The 16,595-nt window shown below is 38.2% G+C and overlaps 1 protein-coding gene and 1 long non-coding RNA gene across 4 annotated transcripts in view; one reads left to right on the top strand and one right to left on the bottom strand.

The window, feature by feature from the left end:
* The window catches only part of prkcaa (protein kinase C, alpha, a), a 178,428-nt gene that overhangs the window by 87,547 nt on the left and 74,286 nt on the right, over positions 1-16,595 (bottom strand). The gene's annotated exons all lie outside the window — the stretch shown is intronic.
* On the top strand, positions 7,282-9,126 carry LOC123969202. Its single transcript, XR_006824675.1, has 4 exons — positions 7,282-7,343; positions 7,698-7,860; positions 7,984-8,090; positions 8,891-9,126. It is a non-coding gene; the product is annotated as an uncharacterized LOC123969202 (long non-coding RNA).

Here is a 16,595-nt window from a genome sequence, read left to right as displayed (position 1 = left end):
AGGCATTGGGCTCCTCAGGGCCCCAGTAGCTGAAACCATAAAAAACAAATTATCTTTAAACAAAGAACACAACCCAAGAAGCATTTGATAGACAACAATATGCTGGAATGTGACCAGGTCTCATTAGCAAAATAAAATGTTCCTTGTAATTTAATATTGATTAATTTATTAATCTAACGTAAAAAACTAAAAGAAGCTGAAAGGCCTTTAGTTTCAGCATTGAATTTGAATTAAAGAGAAATGCGTGAACCTTTTTGTCAGTGGAGTGCCATCCACCCATTTCCACATTTCTTTCCTTTCTCCTTCTGTCAGTCCAATCCACATGAGCGTGCGGATTTTTCTTATGAATTCCTTATTTACAGTGAAAAGCAGTAATCAATAGAATGGAACTGATTACAATTCATCCTACACATCACATTTATTTACATTTATTTACAATTACTCTTATTATTGTCTCTCTTAACCTCAAACTCATACTAATTCACAAATTAATACACACACCTGTTCTTCTTTGCTGTTGATAATCACCAGATCTGCACCTCTTTGCAGACAGTCTTCTCTACTTTCTTGCCAGGATTTCTTGACAGAAGAAAGGTAATAGAAACTGGGACGGAAATACACCCAACCTTGTTGGAAATACTGATCTGTTATGGATAAAAACAAAGAGAACCTTAATATCTCAGGAATTAGGAAATAAAATCAAGAGAATCAAAACGAGCCTCAAGTTTTTCCACCAAAATAATAATTTATTTACTTCCTTTAACAGTGTTTAATTATTTTCCATTAATAAATTGACCAATTTAAAAATGTGAATATTAATTAAGAAACACCAATGGTAAATTAAGCATTTTAAAGCTCAAAATAAAAGTCAGCAGCCACTTTACACCTGTATAGTCTAATGCAATCCACCTGCTCTGCCACAAAGTCTACATTTAAAAAGTCTAACGTTCAGTTCTTTTTGACACTTTCATAGAAGTATTTATTAAATTATGTTTTAGCCCTGAGGTTACAGGTAGTTACAGACCGTGCTGTACTGGACTGCATCATATTGAGAGGTGTTTTCAATATTCTGCTTATGTTATGTATGTAAACAGTGAAGGATGAACATTTTTAAACACCAATTTCTAATATAATATATTCTAATATACTCTATGTAATACCCAGTTTCCCCCCAGATTGCACTGAATGTGTCTCTGGATGTAAGCTCTCAATATTAGTATGACGAGTTACATCCTTGTAGTTACCAAAGTTAGACAGTTTTCTCTTCAGCTCGTCAGTATCTTCAGTCAGGTTCTTGCAGCTGGCCTTTATTCCAGAACAGTCTGAAAGAGTTGACATACTTCATTGAGAATTACATTACATTAAACTAACAATTTTGCCAACATGCAGTAGGAACACTTTCGGTGTTTGTTAGTTTGGAATGTGCAGAAAGTCAAATAAAAATAGACAGTGTATGTGATTATTGTGTATTTGATCAAGAATTAAAAATGAAGAAAAGAAAGGTATATGCCTGTTTTGTTGACTTCCAAAAAGCCTTTGATTCCATCTGGCACGAGGGCCTTTTCTATAGGCTACTTAAAAGTGGCATTGGAGGAAAAACATATGATTGATATGAGGAGAACATGTATACAAAAAGTGAATGTGCCATAAAGATTGGAAACAAACAAACACCGTTCTTCTGAATTGTATGTACAGTCTCTGCCCCAAAATAAAACCCCACTATAACCTTAAAGTCTGATACACTGTACAACAGTAGATCATCATATCAGTCCGTTTGTCATTGACAAGATTTATTATGTGCTTTTATCTGTATATCTCTGATATAATATAATCTGATATACTGTTTGTAATACCCAGTTTTGCCCAAGATTGCCCTGAATGTGCTGCAAGCTCTCATTATTGGTATGAAGAATTACATCCTCATACTTACCAGTGTTAGTCAGTTTCCTTTTCAGCTCGTCAGGATCTTCAGTCAGGTTTTTGCAGCTGGCCTTCATTTCAGAGTGGTCTGAAAGAGTGGAAATACTTAATTGATAATTGATGTGTCAAGTATTACATTACATTAAACTAATGATTTTGCCACCATGCAGTGGGAGCACTTTGGGGTTCAGTATCTTGTCAAGGACTCCTTGACATGTGGATATTGGGGAACAAACGTGATCCAACTATGTTTGATTTAATGTATTCTGGACTATAAGTAGGTTTAAGGCTGAAAGTTTTGACTTACGTATGACAAAATATGATAAATTAAGTAACTGGAAAGAACCGTCCTCTTCTTACCTAATCTTACATAATACAATAACTTTCTAGTGCTGTTATTATGCCTCGTAATTGTTCCTGATTCTAAACTTCCCCAAACTTGTGTCTATGTATGAATTTCACTTAATCACAAATTCTTATGCAATGATAAAATAAGATTGTGGTGATAGCCAGATCCATTTTCTGGTCTTATAATAGAGAATTTCAAAAAAGTCTTAGGAAACACAGAGCAAACATAGAGAAAGACACAGTTTTAATTGACTCACAGTGAGCCAGACGCAGGGAAATATTGAGAGCAGCTTGTAGGATACACAGGAGCCCAAAGCTCACAGCAACCACTTTGTAGAGTTTTCTCCCTGAGTGCAGAAATCAGACAAACACAAGAAGTAGGTTTACAGTGTTATCAGGAAGATTCTGCTCTTGGCATTTTGGTAGGACTGTATGTGGGCCCTGTGACCTGGCATCAGGGTTTTGACACAAGTCCTGCACAAAATGCGTTCCAAAAACCATTGTGTACTTCATCATGTAGATTAAACAAAGTAAAAAAAAAAAAAAACAGTGCAAAATGACTGACTAAATATCACATCAAAGCAAATAATATTTATACATTTTTAAATATATGCGAAAAACAGTGTATTAGCTTTTTTAAACAATAACATTTTTATTCATAATACTTTCATGGGTAAAACTTAAAATGTTTTTTAAACTGTAAGTTTTCTGTCTCACCAGGCACTGCAGCAGTCACTCCACCGTCGTCCCTAGAACCACTCTTTAGGTTGTTACTCTTGGCTGAGGCATCAGGTAGATTAACATAGTCCATAGTGATCTCAGATTGCTCTTTATAGACAAACCTCACCATATTTTGCCCACTGACTGGAGAGTGACAACAGTGATGGAGAATTTGTTTTCTAAGAGTGACAATGATGTGTAATCCACTTCTTTTTATATGTTTGCTTCCTCATTTTTCCTAGACTTGAACAACTTCTCCATACTAAAGCTTTAGATCTTTGGTTACCCATAAAGTGGAAAATCTTTAAAGTTGACTATATTAAGTTATTTCTCTATTAAGTTATTTTTGCTAAACAAACCCAGGCCTTAAATTACATATAATTTAATCCACACCACTGTATCACATATTTTCTTATTCTTTAAAACAAGCACATTTTATACAATTCTCTTTTTTTGAATTATGAATGAACTTCTACAGATGAACTGAACGCTCTCCTTTGCAGAACAGTCCTTTCATCATTTCTGTTTCTTTAATATTACACAACTAATACACTTGAAAACATCATTCAGAACTCTCCTACAGTTGTTGTGCCTTAAGTTTAAAATTTTTACAATTTGTCCATTTAATTTCATCAATAGATCATACAAAAAAATGAAGATCAGAGGAATATGGAATTAGGGATACGTGTGCATATTAAAATTACTGCTAAAATATGACATAAAAACACAGCACACATCTGGCTTTGTTAAAACATTACATTGAGAGGAGTGGATATCTAGAGGCTCTGAGCCATTAAAATTTTTTTTAAATCAAAATCGATCTGCCTGAAAATATTGGACAGTGAAGTATATTGTAATAATACATATTGCTTATATAAGTAGATGTGACATCAAAATAAAAGGGATTGTTCCTCTCCTTTGTCATGTAACCATGTGACAAGAGAATCACAATAATAAGTGCTATGTTGTAACACAAAATGTCATCACTTGTAAAGGCAACATTGTTGCCAAAGCTGGACACTAATCTGGTTCCTAACAAAAAGCAGAAGTATGCTACAAAAGTATAAAGTTACTTTATTTATTTACTTTATAATGGTTATCAGTTATGAAGCTGTCATCTAAACCTTTTTTGTCAGGTCTTGTAAACCGGTGTTTTTCATTCCATCCTTTTGCTTCCTGCCACAGTAACAAATTATAACCAAGACTTGCAGTTCGCGTGACAGAAGAAGATGAAGTTCGAGTTAAATGTCAAAGGAAATTAAATAATGAGCAATTTAAAGCATGTGAAACCACGAAAGCATGACATACTCATGCTTATGTCATTTCCTGAACATAAACTGACATTTATAAACTAGAATTACCGGCCTGGGGTTGTTTGCCTCAGCCAAACAGTCTGGTTGCATTTTATCCAAGTCTGTCCAGACTTGTGTGTAGTGAATACTTGGAAGGAATTGAATAAAATGTATAAAGTGCATTTTTTTGCTAAATGGAACTTGTAACTGTATTGATGATACATATGATTCCAGTGAATATACATTGTTGAACTGAATTTATTGGCTAAACAGGTATACATATACTTGACTATTTTGTCAAGATGGGAGAAAACTGAGTTATGGCCAAAAATGTGTTTGTCAAGGTAATTTCGAGGTCACTGTGACCTTTGAATCAAATGTGGCCATATGTGAAAAATGGTAATCTATTCTAGTTATGGCCAAAAATATTCTTTGTGAGGTCACAGTGACGTGGACCACTGACATCTGACAACCAAATTCTAATCAGTTTATCCTTGAATACAATTGGACATTTTTGGACTGAAAACATAAGCCTCCATCCACAGCAGACACTTATAAAAACAAGATATAACTTGCTCGCCTCGCACTTATTTCAGACAATGTGTACACAGTTTTGTAGAGTGAGCTGAGGGTGATATGATGAAGTCGCAATGAAAAATAAGATGTGGGATGTCATATGATGAAAATGTTAATTTCGGATGTTAGCCAGTTTTACTAATTGTGTGTGTGTGTGTGTGTGTGTGTGTGTGTGTGTGTGTGTTTGTTTTTAAGTCTACACAATGATCTGTAAAATGCCAGTGCAAGTTGAATTTATATATGCATCTGACTCCTGCTTTTCAAGGTGCAGTGTTAGCACTGTGTTATCAGTTTTCCTCTCCAGTTTATGTGACTGTTTCACATAGTTAATTTGGTGATGTGCAATAATGGAGAGTGTGTTACACATTTTAACATCACGCAATACAATATGAATTAAGTGATTCATTTGTATTCTTGCACACTGACTCATGCCTGCTCTTTTACCACACAAACACATTTCTATTGACCCTTTCAATGCTTTTTTTCTCCATAGGTGCATGAAGACAGCTTTTAATGGGACTGAGTATTATACACAGTATACTACAAAGTTAAAAGGAAGATGAAGAAATTGCATGTATTAAAAGTAGATATTCTTTTCATATATAAATAGATATTCTTTCAGTAAGTCAAGTGTAACTTACTTACTGTGATGTATTTTGTATGTCCACATACTTGTTTCTTCCTCTGTTTTAAAATCTGTTAACCATGTTGTAATGAGTGTATTAGCTAACCCTTTACAAAGACACGCATCAAAAGAAACTCAAAGTTCACTGATAAGACTATACCCTCAACCCAAATATGCAGCAAATAGAGATATCGGATTATATTAATGAGCAACCCAGTCATGAGCAGAAATGCAGTGGGGATGCAAAAGAAACACATAATTTTATTGTATACTGTTAAACAACACAGGTTGATATAGTAATTGTAAACTATCATCAAGTGATTTTATTTTTTTAGCTGGAAATAACACTAAAATCAGACTTCCAATTTTGATAAATGTATAAAGTCACAAAATGTTGACACTGAACGTATCTGCAAAACATTCACTGACATTGTATAAATGTGTTAACAATACTCACTCGCAATGCAATGGTTATTGTTATATTCAGGCACTCAAAGCACTTGGTGAAGGTTTGGTAGGCTAAAGACTGTGCTCTTAGTTAAATGCTGAGATAATCAGTGCTAACTTGAAGCATGAGACATAATTTACTTTTCAATATATTATAAAAACCACTATCTTTGCCTAACCTTAACCAAAGTTTTTTGATTTCCTAAACATAACCAGGGGTCACAGAAAGGGTGGGATGTTGATCAGCCAGCAAATCACCAACCCAAATAAGCAGTGGAGGGAGGCTTCGGACGCCTTGTGTGGGAGACCGCGCTCGCGAGTAAATGGCAGGCGCTCTATTGAAAGTAAGAATGGTAACGGCTTCAGTGCGCTACACAGCTGTAGCCTATGTAACTCAAGTTAAAATTATAGGCTACATAACTTTACCTGATTGGCCTTCATCTAGTTATGCGGGGATGCTCTGCCGTGCGAATTCCCTCGTGTTGATGTCCTATTTAGTGAACAGTAATAGATTCTGGAAACTCACAAACAGTGAGGATCAGTCTCTCTTCGTTCTCTCTTGATTTGTGCTGCACATCGCTTACAAAAAGTTCAAGACAATTCAACTTTACCAACTGGCGGGCTGGTGTATTTATATATGTTAACCTGTTGCTCAGACGGTGCCTGTGTTGTGGTGGCAGCCCGGCTGACGGTGAGTGTCCTGGTTTTTTCTCCTTTTTATCAGTTATTCCGCTTTTTCCTTGGTTTTCTGTTCCCTGCCTGCCTCCCTGTGTTTTCTCCCCTGTGTGCTCTCTCTCTCCCTCTGCTCCTGAGCCCAGCCAACTACCTGCACCTGCATCTCATCAGCCACCTCGTCAGCCTGCCACACCTGCCAGTAATCGCCTCATGCCTGCCTGTATTTCAACCCTGGTTCTCCACACCATCCTCGCTTGATTGTCGTTGCTCCATACCCGGTGCCACCCCCACGTTCAGGCTCTCCTGTTTCTTGTTTTATTCTCACATTTACCCCATGCCTTGTCTCTGTTATCTCTAACCCTGTCTCTCTGTTTCCCTCCCAGGTACACTCACCCTCGTCCTCCGTTCAGTCGGCTGGGCTCATCCACCGGCCCTCTCCTCCTCGGACCTCCCCCACGGCGTCCTCCCTGTCCTCCCACCGCTCCTCGCTACCTCGGCCCCAGTGTTCCCCAGCTCCCTGGCCTCCAGGCTCCTTGGTTCCCCGTGCCTGCGTTTCCCTGACGTCCTCCTCTCCCTCCACTCCAGTCCCTCTCACCCTTTTTCCCTCAATAAACCTCCTTCCCTCAGAGTGCTGCATTTGGGTCCTCTCTGTCCACACACCACACAACCTCGTAACAGCCTGTTATGATGTTATGATTGTGGCTATGGACTTTAATTTGTTTTAACAAGCTAGATAAAAGGTAATGCCCTGGCAGTGGCAAATAGTTTTGGTTTTACATTTGATTTTATTGTGTAAGTCGAGATTTACAAGAATATTTTATTGCTACTGTGTAAAGGGAATGCTGCTGGTAAAAATCTGATTATTTGTTTAAAGTGTTTGCAAACCACATGTTATTGCACTTGTGTATATAGCAGTACATTTAAATTAAAAGTACGCAATACACTACATTAGAATTCATTATTCAAAAATGCGATTAATCGCAAGAAAATCATGCGATTAAAAATTTTAAGCACTAATTTGTATATTTTTGTACTTATAGCTCTCCATCAAAATGGGATCTAATCTCTAATGTGTTTGTTTATTTTTCCTCCAGAGCTGAGTGGTTGTGGGTCCTCTCAGCAGTGTCCTGTGGACTGGAGGAAGATCAACTCCAGATTTTACTTCCTCTCCACTGAGAATAAAACATGGGAGGACAGCAGAAGATACTGTCAGAGTAAAGATGCTGACCTGGTGGTGATCGCAGTGAACAGAAACCGGTAAGTAAAGTAAAGCTCTGTCTAGGTCTTTGTGCACCCATGTGTGTATGCCATTCTTGATGAACTTCATTTATTGAAGTTTTTGAAAATTGAAGTTTCATTTTTCATGATCTCAATCAACAGAGGGCGTTGTACTGTCTGGATGGGAATGCTGAACTCTTGTTCTGGATTGGTCTGTATGACACAGCTGGGAGCTTCAAATGGGTGGATGGATCTGTGCTGACCAAACAGTAAGCCTTTTAGAATGACCCTGAATCTTTCTGCCAGACATGTTGACTCAATAAGACCTTAGTATCACAGAAATATATGCTGCGTATGCAGTGCTAGGCTATAGAGATTATGTCCCCAAAAAGAAAAATTCCCCTTTGCACCTCTTCACAAAAACTAATGAAGTGCTTTGTATTTAGCACTGGCAGTCAATGAAACGCAATGCACCTCTTGACTTTGTTTTGTGTTATGATTTTATTTGTTTATTTGGCAATTATCTGCATTAATTGACATACGTTTTTCATTTAGCTATGACACAGTTAATAAATACATGCATAAAAGGAAATACATATAACTATGCATACGGTTAAAAAGAGAATACATGCAGCAGCATCATGCGACCCCAAATAAAAAGTTGAAAGGAATACGAATACATGGTATTTTCCCCTGCCCTTCACAGTTGCCAGGATCATCTTCCTTAAAAAAACCAACCCATTTTTCTCAGTGGCAATACAGCGGGGCCTTACCCAGCCCAGTTCGACTAAAGACAATGTAGACCCAGCCAACCGTATCCTGGCTTGTTACATGGTCATAAGTACCAAGTTGATCCGTGTAAAGACTTCTACTTGGCTCACACAAAATGATTAGGCTGCAGGTTTTTTCATTAAACAGTTGAATTAGCCAACATACCATCATCTCCACTACTTTAGTCCTCACAAGTTAGCAAAACACACATTTCAGTTTTGGAAGGAAAAATACTGTATATGTGTATATTAAACTTGCTTATCTCTCCCTGGCCTCCATCATTTTTCTGTCATTTAAGTTTTGGCAGTCGGACCAGCCGGATCGTGGTGGTCCTAACAACATGTATCACCGCCACACAGTGCTGGGCAGCTGGAATGATGCCCCCTGTGGAGCCAAGCGGCTTTGGCTCTGTGAGAAAGATCCATTTATCATTTCATAGTATCAGCTCCAGAACATTATATTATGTACATGTGCTTTTGCAAGAGGTTTACATGTAAAACAGTTGTGAATAAAAACAGATTCTATGATAATACACAACAACAACAACATCATCATTATACTTTTCTGTCAATGCCTCTCATTCTTCTGTCAGTTTGTTGTTGTCCGTTGTAACTGTGGAATCATAGACTCAGGAAGCAGGGCGGGTGAGGTAGACACAGTCAGGACAAAGTCAAGAAATGAGACAGACAGACCAAGAGATAATCAGACATACCAAGTGCTGAGAGGTCTCTTGTTTTAGGTATTCATAACAAATGGCCAAATTTCAGTGAAATACTACTGAAAGAGTCTATATTTGCAAGTAATTTGTTTCTGCAAGTCAGAAGAATGGCAGTCCATCTTCTCACACTAAAGGAGCTCTGAAGAAAATCACTTTGATCTTGGCTTACTCTGGAGTCTTTACATTTTAATTGTGTTAATGAGTTGTTTGCTTCTGGAATTGGCACCTGAGACGAATAGGCACACACAACAGGGATGCTACAACATCACAGCAGCAAGGTGAAAATATAATTGACTGGAAGGACAAGTTCAGTTGCTCCTTTAAGATACAATCACTCTTCTCTGGAAGAAATAACTTGGTGGCAGTGGCAAAAAGGAATATGATTTTGAGACAGAATGCACACAGTACGTATGTCTGAAGATTGTCAAAAAAACAGGGACATCAATAGAAACAAGTCCAGGACTTTAATATTCTATCCTCAATAAAGTCTGAGATGTTGTATTTTACATATTAGATTGCTGTCAATAAACTAAATCAAAGCAAACAATTTGACATATCATTAGAAATTGTAATAACATACTATTTATTCTATTCTTTTGAAATTACATAAAGATGCTGACTATTTTAAGATCTTAGAATATTACAGTGAGTATGATAAACAAGTGAAACATTATAATGAATACGAGCAACACAAAACAATAAAAAAAAAAAAGTGAAAGTAAAACTACAGCACAAGATGTTAAACTAAAAATATTGAAGGTAAATGTATGAATGTTTATCAGTCTGCCCATGCACTTAGTTTAGCAATCTACATGCTCGGATTAATAAACATACAAATTGATTTCAAAACTGAGTTAATTTGTCATCACTAGAACCCTCCCTCTCACCTGTTCCTCTTCACTATTGATGATCACCAGATCAGCTCCTTTCGTCTGACACTCCTGTCTGATCTCCCAGGTCATCTTTTCAATAGATACAGTGGATAGAAAAAGTCTACACACCCCTGTTAAAATGCCAGGTTCTTATGATTTAAAATAATGAGACAAAGATAAATCGTGTCAGAACTTTTTCCACCATTAATGTGACCTATAATGTGAACAATTCAATTGAAAAACAAATTGAAATCTTTGAGGGGGAAAAATTAAAAATAAAAACCCTCAAATAACCTGGTTGCATAAGTGTGCACACCCTTAGACTAATACTTTGTTGAAGCACCTTTTGATTTTACTAAAGAAGTCAGTCTTTGTGGGTAGGAGTCTATTAGCATGGCACATCTTGACGTGACAATATTTGTCCACTCTTCTTTGCAAAAGCGCTCCAAATCTGTCAGATTGCGAGGACATCGCCTGTGCACAGCCCTCTTCAGATCACCCCACAGATGTTCAGTTGGATTCAGGTCTGGGCTCTGGCCGGGCCATTCCTAAACATTAATCTTCTTCTGGTGAAGCCATGCTTTTGTGGATGTGTGCTTTGGGTTGTTGTCGTGCTGAAAGGTGAACTTCCTCTTCATCTTCAGCTTTCTAACTGATGCCTGAAGGTTTTGTGCCAAAATTGCCTGGTATTTGGAACTGTTCATAATTCCCACCACCCTGACTAAGGCCCCGGTTCCAGATGAAGAAAAACAGCCCCAAAGCATGATGCTGCCACCACCATGCTTCACTGTGGGTATGGTGTTCCTTGCGCCAAACATACCTTTAGGAATTATGGCCAAAAAGTTCTACCTTGGTTTCATCAGACCATAACACATTTTCCCACATGCTTTTGGGGGACTTGATGTTTGTTTTTGCAAATTTCCGCCGTGCTTGGAAGTTTTTCTTTGTAAGAAAAGCCTTCCGTCTTGCCACCCTCCCTATAGCCCATTCATATGAAGAATACGGGAGATAGTCACATGTACCACACAGCCAGTAGTAGAAATTCCTGCAGTTCCTTTAATGTTGCTGTAGGCCTCTTGGAAGCCTCCCTGACCAGTTTTCTTTCGTCTTTTCATCAATTTTGGAGGGACGTCCAGTTCTTGGTAAAGTCACAGTTGTGCCATATTTTCTCCACTTGATGATGACTGTCTTCACTGTGTTCCATGGTATATCTAATTCATCCATCCATCCATCCATCGTCAACCGCTTATCCTGCGTACAGGGTCGCGGGGGGGGGCTGGAGCCAATCCCAGCTGACATCTGGCGCAAGGCGGGGTACACCCTGGACAGGTCACCAGTCCATCGCAGGGCCACACATAGGCAAACAACCACTCACGCTCACACTCACACCTAAGGACAATTTAGGGTAACCAGGTATATCTAACCTTTGGAAATTATTTTGTACCTGTCTCCTGACTTATGTCTTTCAACAATGAGAAAAGCTTTGAAAGCTCTCTGCGGACCACGGCTTTTGCTTGGAGATGCAACTAAGAAAATATCAGGAAAATCCTACTAGAACAGCTGAACTTTATTTGTGATTAATCAGAGTTGCTTTAAATGATGGCAGGTGTGTAATGACTTCTAGTTAACCTGTATTTGAATGTGATTGGTTAATTCTGAACACAGCCACATCCCGAGTTATAAGAGGGCGTGCACACTTATGCAACCAGGTTATTGTAAGGTTTTTATTTTCCCCCTCGAAGATTTCAGTTTGTTTTTCTATTGAATTGTTCACATTATAGGTCACATTAAAGGTGGAAGAAGTTCTGACATGATTTCTTTGTCTCATTATTTTACATCATAAGAACCTGGCATTTTTACAGGGGTGTATAGACTTTTCTATCCAATGTATGTAACAGCTGTTGCCAAACTTCACCCATTCATCACAACAAATTTTCTGTGTCAAAAGCATACAAACACACTCAAGACAGACAAAGTAATCATCATTCACAATAATCCGTTTTTAATAATGTCCTGAACTGAGCCCTTGAAAGAACCAAAAAAGTTACTGTTGGTGAAGTGAACCAATAACTTAGTATTCTTTTTTTCATACACTGATTTGCCACATTTCACTTGCATGTAACCACAGACGGATGAAATTGAGTGCTGAAGCTATGAAAATATTACTGAGGCATGTAGGCCAGAGCCACTGTTTGAAGCGACTGTTTGTCTTTGGAAAGTAAAAAACAACTACAAAGAGACTAAAAATTATGACAAAGAGATGCAAAACAATTTTAAAATAAATGCAAAACTAACAGAGATGCAAAGCAACTACAAAGAGACAAAACATGACTACAAAGAGGCTGAAAATGACACAAATTGACCAAAAAGAAGAGATGCAAAATCTCCGTAAAGACACTCAAAACAAAGAGACGCAAAATCAGAGATTAAAAAACACTAAAAAGAGACAGTCTGCATCTTATACATATGGTGTGTAGGAGAGGTGGGGGCCCCTTTACATATCAGTACTGGCAGTTATATATTTTACTTTTTGGCGCATGAGGACTTTTTCTTGCATACTGGCACTTCTCACAAGCTGCCAGTACTCTTTTCTGCCCTCTCCACATCAGGTTCTCTGATATGTTACACTCACCTGTTCACGTTCTCGCCTGCCAGCTAATCTCTGTCGACGGAGACAGGCGAGGGAGAAGCTCAGGAGAAGCTCAGGTGCGTTTCATGCAGCAGTGAGCATAACGTAATGTGTCAGTGTCCCTTTTCATGAACCGACCAATCATAGCCTGGATGGGGTGGGACATTAAAAGGTTTGACAGCCATAGGTGTCATGTGAAAATCAGGATGTCCCCATCACTATTTGAAAGCATTTGTTAAACATGTTCTGAAAAACAGCTTGCAACAAGAAATGTTAAATAATAAATAATTTAATCTAATATTTAACCTTTGAGAAATGTTTATTTACACAATAAGAAAACAGTTTAAATATAGAAGCAACAAATGTGCATTGTCCAAAAAAACTTAAAACAAAACAAGCAACTGCTTACTGCATTATATTCCTTTACATTTTTATATTTTCATCTGCTATCGTTTTTCCCTTCATATAAATAACATTTTCACCATAAATGTGTACCGAAAGTGTCTCCAGAATGCATTAAGAGTTTAATGATCAGAATATTTCGGGGGAGGACCCCCACTTGCATATTTCACCATCAAATATTTTTTCGAAATACTGTTCTCGTCACGTAGTATATCGTCACACACCTATTCTGAGCCCTTATGTCCCCACCACTTTTCTACACAAAGTGACTCCCTTGTTGACAGCAATTAGTACTTTCTGATAAACCGCTAACTCTAGCCTATCTGTCTGTATCTATGGCAGATACAACTTACCGACTGCAAGTTGTGTGTTTTTATTTAGGATGACTTAATATAGGGCAATTTAAGTAGCCTATTAAACCTTTATAAAGCCATAAAGAGCTGTTGTGAAGACACAAAGCAGATTTGTCTGAAATGCCTAATGGTGAGATATGACGGAGAACCACGTCATGATCAGAACATTTAGTCACGAACGTCAGTTGAACATAAACTCACTCAACCAAGATAAGTTGCTGAATTCTCAAAAACAAAACACAACCTAAAATTCTATTAATTTACATGATGATGTAAACTGAAGTTTGGTAAATGACATTTTCAGGGATATCAATCAACTTTGACAAAATTCTCACAATATATTGATGTGCTGTGTTGTGACTTGTTGTGGTGCACTGTGATGTTAAGTTATTTTCTGTTGTAATGTGTTGTGATGAGATGTTATGTGATTTAGGTGAGGTGATGTGATTGTCACAAGTGTGTGGTGAGGCAGGTTGGTGGACCCAAACGCAGGACACAGGGAAGAGAAGGTATAGTTCAAAAAGGGTTTATTGTAGCAAACAAAAAGCGAGAACACTTACTGGCAGAGTGACTGATAAACAGAGTCCAAAAACAAGGAAATCCAAACAACACATGGAGACATGACGAGCAAGGCAGACAACGCGACAATGACCAGACAAAGACTAAGGGGAAACAAGCAAGGACACACACACGCGTTAACGAGCTGGGAGGAGGTACACAGGTGATAATAATGAGACTAACGAGACACAGACATGCAGAGGGATTACTGGGGTAAAAGACATGACACAGGTTACTGAACACTAGATGATAGACAAGACAGAACCCCAATACCAAATAGACCAAAATAACAGATAATAAAATGACCAAACTCAAGAGTGCAAAACATGGTGTGCTCTGCTGGCCAAAGTCAAAGATAATGCTGGGGTGTACTGGTATTCTGTGCATTTTTAAAAGATGTAAGCAGGTTGAAATTATATTTAAATTTTTTTTGTTGAAACTTCACCAAATCCTGATAAATATAGAAGAATGTGTTTTAATAAGTTCATAAAATGTTTTGTACATTTAGTATATTCAAACTGAAGTGTTAATACCTGTACTGTCACTGGCCCCCCCCAAACCCTAAGCCCTGAACCCCAGTCTATGCTGAACCCTCAGAGACTTTACTGATGTCACCTGGAAAGTGATTGAGTGAATGAGGCTGCAAGGGCTCAAAATACTGTAAACTGGGATGAGACAGCCCTTTGCCACATCATCACGTTACCTTGACGACGCTGAAACATGTTGCACACTGTTTTTGCCTGATTTTTAAGTCTTGCAGGCTCTTGCCTCACAGAGTGGAGGAGAGGTAAATGTCAATCTACAGTTGTCAATCAATGCACTATTGTTGGTCAAAACAGAATCAAGCAAAAACTAAAAAATAGTTGGCAATGTTTACATTAGCTAGACTGACGTTAATTAACTTAGCAAACAGTCATGTACTGTAGGTTTGGGTAGAGTAAGCCAACTTAAAATGTTGCAAGCCACGTGCAGCTCTTCGGCAGTTAAGTTAGTTGATGGGTAAATTTAGATGTGGTAGCTCAGGTTACTATGAACTTACACTTAAGCCTAGTCCACACAGACACAGGTATTTTTATAACCGGAGTTTTCCTCCTTCATTTAAAAAAAAAATCTGTCCACATGAAAACGCAAACACACGCTATCAAGCTTTGTCAAGAGCATGTCAAAACACCTGGCAGCGATATGACCCTAACCGTAAAGCCACGTTGGCCAATTAGAGCCTAATAAAATTGTAAACAAAGCAGGCAGTGGCGCACAATCTGACATCAAATACAGCTGATAATTTTTTTATGGTGTCTGGGTTTTCTTATCTGTTAATCTTTCCTCGTGTGTTCTATCGAGCTTCTCTGTTGTCTTCTTCTTCTTCTTCTTCTTCTTGTAAGATTCCGGCAGTGTGGACGCTTATGAGCGTATTACTGCCCTCCACAGGTCAAAGTTTGAACTAAATTCTTACATACAGTCCTGTGTCATGCAAGAATTGAAGGACTGCCTTGGAGATCAGTTTATGCTCGTCACTGTGCCCAAACAAAGATAAAACAGAAAAAGCCTCAACTCCAAGTCCTGACAGTTTATTAACGAGTACATTTCTTTCTGCCCTATACCTTCTGCACTCCAGGAAAACATGCCCCACTGTCTCAACACTCCCACATTCACACAAGCCCGAAACATACTATGCACAAAGAATAATTTAATCCACAGTGCCCCAACCTCAATCTGCACATTTTAACTGAGTCCCTGCGGGACAAAATGTTACATAAACATCTCTTCCTAACTTTGGGTTGTATAGAAAAGTAGTGTCTGCCTCTAATTTCGTTTTCCCACCCTCTCTGCCATTCTTTTATTAAGCCCTCTTTAATTCTTTCTCTCAATTCCACTCTCCGTAATGATACATGGACATCTACTTCTCTTCCTAAGCTCTCTTTTGCAATATTATCCACTCGTCCGTTCCCCCTCACCCCAACATGCCCGGGAACCCAGCAAAAACTGATGTTGCAAATAAACCTAGTTCTAAAAACCACATTCAAGATGTCATTTACAATATCAGGTCGGGCTTTAGATTTTCCTACTTTCAAATTTTCTAGAGCACCTGTAGAATCAGAGCAGATAATGACTTCTCTAGGTTTGACTTCCTCAATCCACCATAGAGCCCATAAAATTGCCATTAATTCAGCAGTGAGGACAGAGCTTCCATTAGAAATACGCCGACCAATTTCCAACCCTAACTGCTCCACATACACCCCAAATCCAGCTCTCCCACTAACTGGATCTCTAGATCCATCTGTATAAACAATCATTGTACTCCCACTAATTGAATTAAGATATTCCTCTATTTTTAGTGCCACTTCCCACTTATCTTTTCCCTGAAGAAAACCAAGCTCGATATTTATTTCAGGCATCACCCAATATGGTATTGGTGGCCAACTTATATGCTCTACAGTACCTCCCTGATCCATGCACATCTTACCTGCCCA

The sequence above is a fragment of the Micropterus dolomieu genome, linkage group LG04 (assembly GCF_021292245.1).
Source record: "Micropterus dolomieu isolate WLL.071019.BEF.003 ecotype Adirondacks linkage group LG04, ASM2129224v1, whole genome shotgun sequence".
NCBI classification, from domain to species: domain Eukaryota; kingdom Metazoa; phylum Chordata; class Actinopteri; order Centrarchiformes; family Centrarchidae; genus Micropterus; species Micropterus dolomieu.
This window is presented reverse-complemented; position numbering and strand designations above follow the sequence as displayed.